This window comes from Mytilus galloprovincialis, chromosome 9 (genome assembly GCF_965363235.1).
Source record: "Mytilus galloprovincialis chromosome 9, xbMytGall1.hap1.1, whole genome shotgun sequence".
NCBI classification, from domain to species: Eukaryota; Metazoa; Mollusca; class Bivalvia; order Mytilida; family Mytilidae; genus Mytilus; species Mytilus galloprovincialis.
The window spans coordinates 71842005-71855372 of record NC_134846.1 but is presented as its reverse complement, the minus strand read 5'-3'; the positions used below and the strand labels follow the sequence as shown (position 1 = coordinate 71855372).

Genomic DNA, 13368 nt, shown 5'->3' with positions numbered 1-13368 from the left:
TATTACATGGCTTTTCCTGACTCACTTTGATCAGACATTTTAGACCCGAAAAGCTTTCGCAAAGCACATGTTTCTCTTTTAATATTCTACAGTTGAGAGATGTTTAAAATAAACACTAACCTATGACACATTGAAGACAGCACTAAAATTGAAATTCATAACACTGTAAAAAAAAATAGGTGGCCCAAATATTAATTTTCTGCGATTCAGTTTAATTACGTACATTTATACTTTCAAAGTATATAGATTGAGATAACAGACAGCTTAAACAAATATGTATCAGTTGTTTTTTTAAAGTTCATTTAAAAACTATTTTGAGTATCATAATTATGTTTTTTCTTGTTTGATTCGAAACTTTTGGAAAAGATAAGCTTTTTTGGTGATGACGACCAAACACAGTAAAGTCTACAAATGCTTGCAATTTTATACTCTCTTACTCTCGCAATAACAAAAAATGTATTTCATGAAGTCAAGGAAAACTACTTCCAAATTATTTCCAATTTAGAAAAAGGAAAATGATACATGCTAACGTCGTACTATTCTATATCTTCTTTTTTAATCTCTGTAAACTTCGCCAACCTAGATACAGCAGCATTGTTAATCAGTAAATCAACTGGTCCAATCTTGGTAACGATCTCTCTTGTTTTATTCCAGTCTTGTAAATCAACATGCAAAATATGCATTGAGGGCATCTGGAATTCAAATGTCGTAGATGCCTTTAAATTGCAGTTTTGTTTTTAAGCATACAATGTATACATGTTCCTTCTTATATCCAAAGACCTGTTTTGTTTTTGGAAAGTTAAACATCTATCCTAAACAAAAATCAACACATATATTTCTCTGTTATTTAGTCTATTTTACAATGATTATATCACATCTTTTTTATAAATATAATCAAAATTAACGTCATCTTTGCTTTTGCATCTTTGTTTCTTTTGTGTCGTAGTTCTCCTCTTATATTTGATGCGTTTCCCTCAGTTTAAGTTTGTAACCCGGATTTGTTTTGTTTTTTTCTCAATCGATTTATATATTTCGAAAAGCGGTATACAACTGTTGCCTTTATCTTGTGTTTCTATTATGAACCAATCTGATTGAAATACACACCCTAGATCTAGATTATGTATTTCAAATTTGTTAGGTTTCGTTGATTTTTCCCTTTTGTTTGGGATACTTGTTTAGATTTGGTCAACATCTACCAAATTTCAGTTTTGAGCCTTCTATGTACATTTATAATTTTCATAATCAAAGAAAGGGGATAAAATGTTGGAATCACATAGTATAAGATTATGTAAAATTTGGAAGACTTTATATGATTCAAGTCAGGAAAATGACCATTTATATATTATAGTCTTTTCTGTGTGTGTTACATTTTAATGTAGTGTTTCTGTTGTGTCGTAGTTTTCCTCTCGTATTTCATGCGTTTCCCTCAGTTTCAGTTTGTAACCCGGATTTGTTTTTTTTTTCATTCGATTTATGAATTTCTAACAGCGGTATACTACTGTTGCCTTTATTTAGATAACAAATACCTCTAATTTTAGTGTTTCAAGATCTGCCATTGTTCTACTAAGAGCGTATGTCTCAGCGCCACATTCCACTAATTTCTTGGCTATGGCACGACCAATCCCTGAAGAAACGAAAATCATGCAACCATTATTATTCTTTTATAAACTTGATAATTATATTCCACCACCGGAGAAGCCATGGAAATAAATTGTGCAATTAGATATTGAGTATCACAAAAGACTTATTGAAAAGGATTGTGAAATGAGTAGTAACGGTCTTTGATAACTCCTCTATTATCTTATACTTTCATTATTATTCACTATAAGTACTCTTTCGAATAAAAAAAGTATTTATACACTTTATCAACAGTTTGGCAACACCTTCAAACAATTCTTCTTGTTCAAAAGGTGCTTTAATTCTCTATTTCAAGGTAAAGAAATTTGCCATCCAAAAAATGTAAATAATCAAAGAAGTATCATCATATGAAATACAGTGTATATCCATTCAATTGTAAATAAACAACTGTTGACTAGTTTTGATGAATTACAGTTGTTAGTAGATAGATATTTGAAGATGTTGTTTGTTTACATCTAACGGGAGGCCATAACAGGCGCTTACTTCTCTCTGTAAAAATACCCTATAATTTGATTAAGGTATATAGGTATATTTTTTCAGGGACAAGTGCATATGAAGGCCTGCATATATTTACTACTGTTATTAAAATATCGCATAGTTAAAACCAAGAAGACATTAATTCGTAAAAGGGGCACTAGCTTCTTGAAATAAAATAAATATAGGATATGATTTTGTTTATTTCAATCATTAATTTAATAATGAATTAAAAAATCGCTTTATGGAGCCAATTTGGTACAATATTGTCAAAATAAGCAAAGAAATATCGGTGATTAGTTATTCACTTGCAAGTGAAAAATTCGACCTCATTTAATCCGTACGCATGTGACCTTCAATTCAGAAGTAAATCACAAAGATACTGATCTCCGAGGAAAATTCAAAACGAAAAGTCCGTAATTACCTAGAAATTGGTTGCGCATGAGTTAGTCATGTCCAGCCACTAAAAGAAATTAAATAAGTCGTGTCCAGCCATTAAATGGAAGCATCATGAGAATATTAACATGGAAAGTGAAACAAAGGTGAACAGTTACAAACGATAATTAACTTCTTTTTTTTTTTTTTTTTTTAACTATAACACGAAATCAAACAGATCTAGAAAAATCCAATTGCACAAGGTCGCTATATATATCTGTTTATATGTATGTTTATTTGCATATTGGGTTATGTGACCGTCGGTGATCTTCGGAGATCATCAAGATAGTTAATTAGATGGCATCAAGACTAAAATATACACAACATTCTGATATATTTTATTGAGTACATGCAAACTGTTTATTTCTGACTTATTTTAATTTGGATTTTAAATTGAATATCGGTGAACATGAATTTGACAACTAGTGCCCTTTTAGAATATTTAAGAATATATTAACCCAAAAAAGAATTCTATATAAAAAAATATTAGCAAGTGCCTGTGACCAAGTATCACTATATATAAATCAAAATATACAAACAAATTCAACAGAAATTGCATGCAGACTGAGAGTTACAAATTCGCTCCTACAATTTTGAAGGGTTTTGAAAAAAAAGGTTTACCAAACAAATACAAAGTTGAAGAGCATTGAGGATCCAAAATTCCAAAAAGTTGTGCCAAATACGGCTAAGGTAATCTATGCCTGGGATAAGAAAATCCTTAGTTTTTCGAAAAATTCAAAGAGTTGTAAACAGGAAATTTATAAAAAATGACCACATAATTGATATTCATGTCAACACCGAAGTGCTGACTACTGGGCTGGTGATACCCTCGGGGATGAAAGGTCCACCAGCAGAGGCATCGACCCAGTTGTGTAAATAGTTATTAAAGATACCAGGATTATAATTTAGTACGCCAGACGCACGTTTCGTCTACATAAGACTCATCAGTGACGCTCATATCAAGCTTTGAATCAGAAGAAGAACTGTTGAAATACTTTAAACTCGTTCGTAGTTTATTTGCAGATGGAGGATTTAACTTGCGCTCAGGGGCCTCGAACAGTCAACTATTACAAGTATTAGCAAGAATCGAAAACGTTATGGACAAAGATCAGCTAGTTAAAATCTTAGGATTACGATGGGATACAGCAAGTGACACATTAGGAATCGTTACGCCTAATCTAGATACATCAGAACTAAAAACAAAACGCGAAGTACTAAGACAATCATCAAGGATTTATGACCCGCTAGAAATACTAAGCCCTATAACCGTCCGCAGTAAAATGTTAATGCAAAACATTTGGGAGAAAACTTTAACTGGGACGAATTACTACCTGACTCAATGATCACAGAATGGGTGAATATCAGAAAGGATATACAGGAAGCCACAAAGACAGTTGTACCCCGACATTACTTTGATGAAAGTTCAGACACAAACAACGACAACGTAATACATGTATTCACGGACTCTAGTATGAAAGCCTACGGCGCATGCGAGTACATTGTCGCAAACGGAAAAAGTTCCTTAATAATGGCAAAGAACAGAGTAGCACCTTTGAAACAACTGACAATACCCAGATTAGAATTTATGGTGCCGTAACCAAAAGGGAAAATGGATATGAAGATGGAAGCCGTCCGTTAGAGAACATCAACGAGAAGATCTTGAAGCAAACTTCGGATGAAGATGTTGCAGTGGAAATACAGGACTCAGATGAGTACATGTTCAATTTAGAATATAAATTACGGCAAATTATAAAATTAGCAAAGTCAGTTCAAAATCAGAGTTTACCCGCAAATGAATCAATTTCATTGAATTTGAACCCTCATGCCGATAGTTTTATACCGAATACACAATCAGTTCCATCTACATTTATTAGTCAGCCTTCAACATCAGCAAACCAACAATATACACATAGCTCAAATTCAAGCTCATCGTCTAGAACAAACAGCGAGTATCACAAGCTACCAAAGTTAAACTTACCTATATTTACCGGAGATATACTAGACTGGCAATCATTTTGGGACTCCTATGAAACCGCGATCCACACAAATCCTACACTGAGTGATGCACAAACATTCAACTACCTAAAGTCCCTTCTACAAAGCGAAGCGTTACAAACTGTAGGAGGTTTTTCCAAGACGAACACAAATTACGACAAAGCAATTTCATTACTCCAGGAAAGATACGGGCAAACTCATAAAATCGTCCAAACCTAAGCTTGATTTACAGGTTCCAATTCATGCAATTGCTAGTCTCCGTAACTACTATGATAAGACAGAAACTTATGTAAGAGGTCTCAAGTCACTCGGACAGATAGACGATACGTATGGATCACTACTAGTCCCTGTAATTCTAAATAAATTACCCGCAGAGATACGTCAACATTTAGCACGAGAACACATATCCACAAACTGGACACTACATGATTTACGTTTTGAACAGCGGTATACTGCTGTTGCCTTTATTTACGGAAAGCGCTTCTCGAAAAACTAAATATTATGGAAACCGGCAAATTACCGGCAAAAGTAGAAAGCCCACTTGCTACCGCTACATTCTTGATCAACGCAAAATCACGTACAAAATCTTCATTCAACAAGAACGAAAGGTCGTATTCGGATAAAAAGATAAACACAAAGCAATGCGCATTTTGTCACGAAATCGGACACACACCCGTCAACTGCACTAAAGTCATAACCGCTGACGCGCGGATGAATATAGTCAAGAGCGAACGACTGTGTTTAACTGCCTAGCCAGGTCACCACAAACTAGCTGATTGTAAATCAAAAAGTAACTGTCGAAATTGTAACAAACGTCATCACACTAGCATATGTAGTAAAGATGAGAAATCTGAGGAATCGAGCAAACTACCAGCCAATGAAACCAAAAATACAGTAGTACATTCTTCCCTAACACAAAGAACTACAAATGTACTGTTAAAAACAGCCGTCGCTACTGTAAGTTCGAGAAAACAAAGTGCAGAAGCCAATATTTTGTTAGATGAAGGTGCACAGAGGTCCTTCATAACGGAGACACTTGCAGAGAAGTTGGATTTAGTTTCAAGCGGAAACGAAGTAGTGCACCTTTCCGGTTTGGGAGAACAAAATAGTCAAGTAAGACACATGAAATCGGCAACAGTTTATATTCAAACAGATGAAGGCGAAAGTATACCACTAAACTTACTAATTATTCCTGAAATTGCATGCCACTACAAATTCACGTGAAATCCGTTACTTACATGCGACACTTACGAGGACTAAAACTAGCACATCCTGGTCACGGCATCATAATATCATAAAGTGGATGATAGAAATAAAAGACGTCTCGACTATTTGATAGATGTATTAGAAAAAGCCTTGTAACACGTCTAGGTGACGTGACGTTACGTACATAAAGCGCGGTACATAGTAAACGTCAAGTGTGTGGTATTTACGATATAACACGTTGATCCTACCTTATTTTGGCATTGCACAAAGTCATATTTTCTCTGACTGTAAATGACTTTTCCGTTGGATTTTGGAAGTGAAATGACTGAGATGTTTAGTCTAAGATCCCTAATTTATTTACTTGTTTTTGAATGTAAGTCAGTAACTGCGAGTAAACTCGGATCTGTATTATGTGTCTTTTTTTGTGTAAACTCCTTGCCACGTCCGGTTTGTGTTTTTGTAAGATGATTTTTTGTCTGCTTTGTATCGATCTGATGAGTAAACTACTTTTCAACTGGTTGATAGTTTGTTATAATGTTATACTGTTACACCACTGTCCCATATTAGAAGGGGTTGGCACCTACAAAAATATTCAACCCCGCCACATTCTTTACGTGCATTTCCCCAGCCAGTCCCTCAAGTTCATTATTTTTGTGTTTTTTCTTTTTGTCAATGGTTCGTGTCTGCCATATTAAATTTTGCCTACAGCAATATGACAGTCGTTTTCAATTTCGTTTGATGTGTTCGAGATTTTAAGGGAATTATCGTCTTGAATTTTTCTTGGAATTTCTAATTTTAGATAACATCAACGATATTTATGTAAAGACGGTAGAAAAGAGAGTTGGTCACAAGACAATAAAGAACAAAGATTGGCCAACATCGGAAACCTGGCAAAAATTGAAGAAAGAAATCTATAAAACAGAAGACAGTTCAAATGCAAAATCCAAAAGGTTACAAGATTTACTACAAGTAACATACAGAGCAAACGACAAAGAAGTTAAAAGTAGTGCTAGAAAAGATAGAAGAAGACAATATCTGAAGGAACTAGCAAAAGAAGCATAACATGCAGCCATTTTGGGAACAAAATCCCCAAACAACTTAGTGGAACAGCAAATGTAAACGACAAAAATGGCAAATCAGAAAGGGAACCAGCAGAAAGATGGGTCCAACATTTCAAAGAGGTATTAAACTGTCAAGAACCTGATGTCATAGCTAACCCTGAACCATCAGAAGATGATTAAAACATCAACACAGAACCACCAACTATAGAAGGAGTAAGAAATGCCATTAAATCATTGAAAACAGACAAGGCACCAGAAACTGATTCCATCCACACATAGATGTTAAAGGCAGACATAGATACATCATCCAATGTACTCCACAATCTTGTCATCTGAAAAGAAGAGTACTTTCTATTAGACTGGAGCAAAGGCCTCATTGTGAAATTACCAAAGAAAGTAAATATACGCAACTGTGAAAACTGGAGAGGAATTACGCTACGTTTTGTAAACTAAAGTATTTTGCAAAATTCTTCTATAAAGAATTGATAATATTGAGAACAAGCAGACTTTGCAAGAGGCAGAAGATGCATTGACATCATTTTCACACTCAGAAATATTTTTGCGCAATGTATAGAATAGAAAACACCATTTTTTCATCAATTTCATCGACGTCTAAAGGCTTTTGATAGTATACATGTGAGACTCAGATCTACGTCCGGCCTCTAATCAACGTCCGTTCCTCAAATTGACGTCCGTTTCACAAATCGACGTCTAAATCTGACGTCACATTCTCAAATCGACGTCAATATTTTGATACTTTAATCCACGTCCAATGTGACGGCACTACTTGCCAAAACTACACCCGATTGATTGTTGTCGTCTTAAATCAATGTCCAATATCAATAAATAATAAATTATTGGTCACAGATAAGGCTTTTAGTTTATTCGTTTGAATTGTTTTACACTGTCATTTCGGGGCCTTTTATAGCTGACTATATATGCGGTATGGGCTTTGCGCATTGTTGAAGGCCGTATGGTGACCTATAGTTGTTGAGAGTTGTCTCATTGGCAGTCATACCACATCTTCTTTTTTATATCAATTGTTTACACTTATACATGTACATAATTTATTTTTCAATCCGAAATAGGTATCATGCATTTTAAAGTTTTTCTTGATATAAAGTTAATCCAATTGATCCACATCAAGGAGCGTGTGTCATTCCTATTCATAATAATTAGGCAATTAGTAATGCAACCCAACGACTAAGAAAACCAAACGACATGTAGGAGCTTTATTCAGTCTTCATCAATAGACAAAATAAAGAAGCACAGCCAAGTGTTTTGAGAGTATTATAATTCGGGTTTTTATTTTAACAAATTTCTGAGTTTTACACCTGGAGTGAAACATAAACACAAGATAATTGGCATTATGTTTTTATGTTATACTTTTACATCACTGTTCTAGGTTAAGTGCTCACACTCATGTGTAAGCCCTGACAAATTCTGTATGGGCCTGCAGTACATTAGTTTCCCTGGTTTATGTCTGTCATATTTGTTTTTCGGAATTGTTTTTAATAAATAAGACCGTTAATTTTCTTATTTGAATTGTTTACATTATTTATGTCGTGGCCTTTTATAGCCTTTGCGGTATGGGTTTTTATCATTTCGAAAGCCGTATGGTTTATAATTGCTCACATCCATTTTTTTTTAACTCTGGTGTATAGTTGTCCCTTTGAAAATCATACCAATCTCTGAAAAATTGAAATCACAACCTGTTTACATACTTAGTCTAGTATAATAATTAAAAAAAAAACCCACACATTTATTATTTATTCCGTATTTTACTTATAACTGGACTTAGTTTTTCTGCTAGATCTTATATTTGTCTCACTCTCACATACTATGATATGTTTAAAGGTCTAAATGTTTCAGCTGTTTTCGGTTCAGTTTAGTTTTGTATTCTGTGTCCAAAACGGACGTTAATTATAGAGGCTCAAAATCGGACGTCGATTAGAAAATGCCAAAAAAATGGACGTCGATTAGACAGGCATAAAATTAGCCGTCGATTTGGAATGTTATTTTATTGTGACGTCACATTTGGACGTCGATTTGAGGACTGGACGTCGATTAGAGACCGGACGTCGATCTGAGTCTTACATATATAGAGAAACTCGTTGGGAAAGTGTTAAATCCTATGGAATTCTACCTTAAATTTTGACGCTTAGAAAAGCCTTGTATAACAGTTTTGAATGCAGTGTCATCCTTGATAGCTCTATCTCAGACTCATTTTAAGTAAAATCTGGTATGAAACAGGGATATGCCGGTTTTACCGGTATGTCATCAATCCTATTTTTATTGGCTATTGACTGGATACAAAGGCATACATCATCATACAAGAAATGGTGAATCCAGTGGACCATGTTTAACCAGCTAAAAGACCTTGAATTTGCTGATGACATTGCCATATTATCAACAACGAGCGAACACTTCCAACAGAAGACCAACATACTTAACAACTATGCACAGCAAACTGGTCTGGACGTTAATGCCGAGAAAACCAAGGTTATGTCACTAAACACTAGAAATACAACACTAATCACTATCAATGATTTGACAGTGGACAGTGTTGAAGATTTCACTTACCTTGAAAGCATCATAAGTAATGATAATGGGACAGGAAAGGATATAAAGAAAAGACTAATTAAGGCACGTGCAGCATTTGCAAGACTTCATACAATCTGGGAGTCCAACCAGTACAACTTAAGGACAAAATTGCAAATTTACAGCAGCAATGTAAAATCTGTATGGTTCAGAAACTGTTTTATTTAGTGACCTTTAAAACGTAGATGCATTCCATACTAGCTGCGTAAGAAAGATCAATAGAATATTCTAGCCAAATAAGATTAGCAACAAGACCATTTGGAAAAAATGTAATGCTAAGAGCATAACAGAAGATATTAAACAACGAATATTAAGATGGTTAGGCCATGTACTGAGAATGCCACAACATGGCACACCCTAAACAAATCTATATTGGACACCACCAGGGAAAAAGGGAATCAGGGAGACCTCGAAACACCTAGAGAAGAACTGTTACAGCCAAATTTGAAGCAATGGGTTATACCTGGGCCCAAGCCCAGTACATGGCTATGGACAGAAAGAAGTGGAGGCAATTTGTAGTGGCCTTATGTCCCACTGGGGATGAAAGAGATAAGTAAGTAGGTATTATGGCAAGCCGTGTTTACTATTTATTCTAACTTCAAGATATCTCATATAATATATAAGATATCTTATATACTTTATAAGATATCTTATAAACTTTAAAGACTTTAAAAGATGCGCATCTGGTGCAACAAAATTGGTACCGTTGATTTTATTATAAAGTATATAAGATATCTTATAAAGAAAATTATATGAGATATCTTATAAATTATATTAGATATCTTATAAACTATATAAGATATCTTATAAAGTATATAAGATGTCTTATAAAGTTTATAAGATATCTTATATACTTTATCAAATATCTTATATAGTTTATAAGATATCTTATAAAGAAAATTATATGAGATATCTTATAAACTATATAAGATATCTTATAAAGTATATAAGATATCTTATAAACTAAATAAGATATATAATAAACTATATGAGATATCTTATAAAGTTTATTAGATATCTTGAAGTTAGAATAAATAGTAATGCGGCTTGCCATAAGGTATTGTTTTTGAACTAAATTTCAAGATAAATATCTCCAAAATCTGCAAAAAAAAGCACATGGACAAATTAATGTAATAACAAGACTTTGCAACTACTAAAATAAAATGGTAAGATCAATAATTTAACAATTTACCAGTCTTTCATTATGTTAAACTTTAATTTCTGCTCATTTTACCGGCATTTCTGCAACAAGGCAAACACTTTTAAAATTTAAAAAGTATAAAAAAAAAGCACTCCCTTCAGTTACCAGGCTTACAAAAGCTACTTGTTGTTAGGGAGGGTGGTGCCATAGGAAAGATTTAGAACCAGTTTCAATCTTTTCACAAACAAACAATTTTTCAGCAACTGTTTCCCTTGAAAATCCAAGGCCACTCCTTAACAACGAATGATATGTGTGATGTGTGTTAATCATAACCTAAACCTAGATATTTGTTATACCTTATACAATGTTTATGTCTATGAAATGACAACAGTAGGTATAATTGTTATGAACATCTTTTTGATTTATAACAAACCAAGATAACACTCACGTATCTTAGAGATAAACAGAAAGGAGTAGGTTCAGTAAGACGACTTTTTGGCCCCAAAATATAGCAGTTTTCCAAAATTGTTAAAATGTAAACTTTTAGTTATTCATTGGACAGTAAAATGCTTCTGCTACATACATATGGGCTGATTTTGACGATACAATGCACATATACTTGGTACTAGCACCACTAAGTCATGCTAAATTACAGAAATCTTCATAATTCTAGCATTTTAGTTAAATTTTAGACGGTTTTCGTGTAAACCGAAAGTGGCCGCATTCGTGTTCATCCTTAATATTTTTAAAGGTAAGTTGTATTTTATAATAATATATAACAAATATAAAGGTTGAGGATGAACACGGATGCGGCCACTTTCATTTTTGACAAAAACCAACCTAAAAGTGACATTTTTCGGCATATTTGGTAGATTTATCATATTTCAGCTTGAATCAGTACGTTTTTTTATGACTAAATCAGTTAAAATCTTTCACATAAACTAATTGATTCAAATAAAATAGACACTTAAGTGTTTAAAAAGTGGTCAAAATCTTTCGTCAGATTAACCTGAACTTTGAGGCCAAAATCGGCCCTTACCGGACCTACTCCTTTGAAAATAAAAGTGTAAATCCAAAAGTCAACATAGGTCACCCCTGTGGTTTCCAACTAATTGAGCAATACATTATTTTATGGAAATCAAATTTATATACCAGTTAGATGTCCATGAGAATGAATAGTACTTTCAACTATATATTATGGCATTTCGACATCAAACTTGCAGAGAATCCACTTTAGAACAGTCTCTTATATTTATGATTGGTGATTATCAGAAAAACAGACCTTTATGTTTAAAATATAAACATAAGGAGACATGATTTGGTGAGACAACTATCCACAAGGGTATACTTGGCAATATTTTAAAAATGGAGACAATAGAGACTAATAATTAGCCTGTCATGATCAGTATTGACATGTTTAGAAAAATAAGAGACATTAACTAATTTAAGGCAATCATAAGTTAAAAGAGTACAAAATCAAGACTAAAGTCCACTCATATATCACATAAAACTATTAAAGTCTCAGAAACATCCAAACCAAGTGTAGGTAAGCAACGAAGACCTGAAATGTTGGATTTTGAGGAGCATACATGGGCAGTGCCAAATTTCTTCTGGTTTACCTGCCAACTGTCACTATTTGCAGGGGATTTCCCATTTGAAAGCTCCCAAATTGAAATTTTATAAGAGCAATTTTGTCCACAATTTTAAACAAAACTGTTAATTTTATAATGACTATAGGCTTTAAACAGTATGAAGAAGCCAAAAAACAACATAAAGATACATTTGAAGGCCTCCTTGAAGAGTTTCTGTTCACAGACTTTCAGCACTGGTAGAGAAGTAGAATATTTGCATATCACACATAATTAATTAGTTTTACTTTCAAGTCTATTAAGAGATATATCAAGTTCAATCAAATGGTAAACAAAAATGGCTCTGTTGTTAAATTAATGAAAACATTGTACAGGAATATCAAATTTTTTTTATTGTCATGTTCCAGCACAGCAATTTTTCCCTTTTGTCAGATAGATACAAGGTACATGATCAAATTGCTCAATATATTTACTTAATGAGACATGATTACTTCATCAACTTCCTCTCCAATAACTAAGAATTATAGGATTAGAGAAATTGTCAATCAAATTATTGACTAACATAAAATCAAAGAGAATTAAGCTTAAATACCAAATCACAATCTTATAAATTAAAGTATTTAACTGTCCCCATTCTTCCTTCATGATGGACAAATCCTTCTTAATCATTCATTACTGTAAATGTTACTCCTCCACCACTGGATCAGTGTCATAATTAATATTTTTCTCTGGAATATAATGATCTTAATAATGTTGGTATTTAGGCAAGTCTTTAATTTCAGTGTACTCCCAAGCCTCCATCTATTCTGACACATTCTCCAGTTGTCATTACACTCTTATCACTTAGAAGGAAAATAACACTGTTCACTACATCTTCAACCCCTGAAAAAAAGTGTTCTCACTTTCAAATTTTACAATATTGTTATTATAAAGTAGATGATTTAATAGATATATTAATTGATTGATTGTTGGTTGCCTAACATCTGGTGGTAGTTGATTATAATTGCTGTCATATGTAAAATTTTAATATTAAATTATCAAGGTTTTTTATACACAAATATTCCCATATTTACAGACAAAGAAAAGAACTCTACAATCAAAGGTTCATCTTACTTGAACTTGTTGGGACAAGCCTTTAGACTTATCATTGTGTGACTTTGTTCTTATAATTTTGTTTTATGCACATTTCAATGATACAACTTTTATGCATACAGATATAATCTAATTA

The 13368-nt window shown here is 33.3% G+C and overlaps 1 long non-coding RNA gene across 1 annotated transcript; it reads right to left on the bottom strand.

Annotated features, from left to right (window-relative positions):
- LOC143045850 (uncharacterized) lies at positions 1–1620 on the bottom strand. Its single transcript, XR_012969035.1, has 3 exons — positions 1527–1620; positions 538–692; positions 1–163 (listed from the first exon to the last, which is right to left on the bottom strand). It is a non-coding gene; the product is annotated as an uncharacterized LOC143045850 (long non-coding RNA).
- Positions 1621–13368: the final 11748 nt, after the last annotated feature.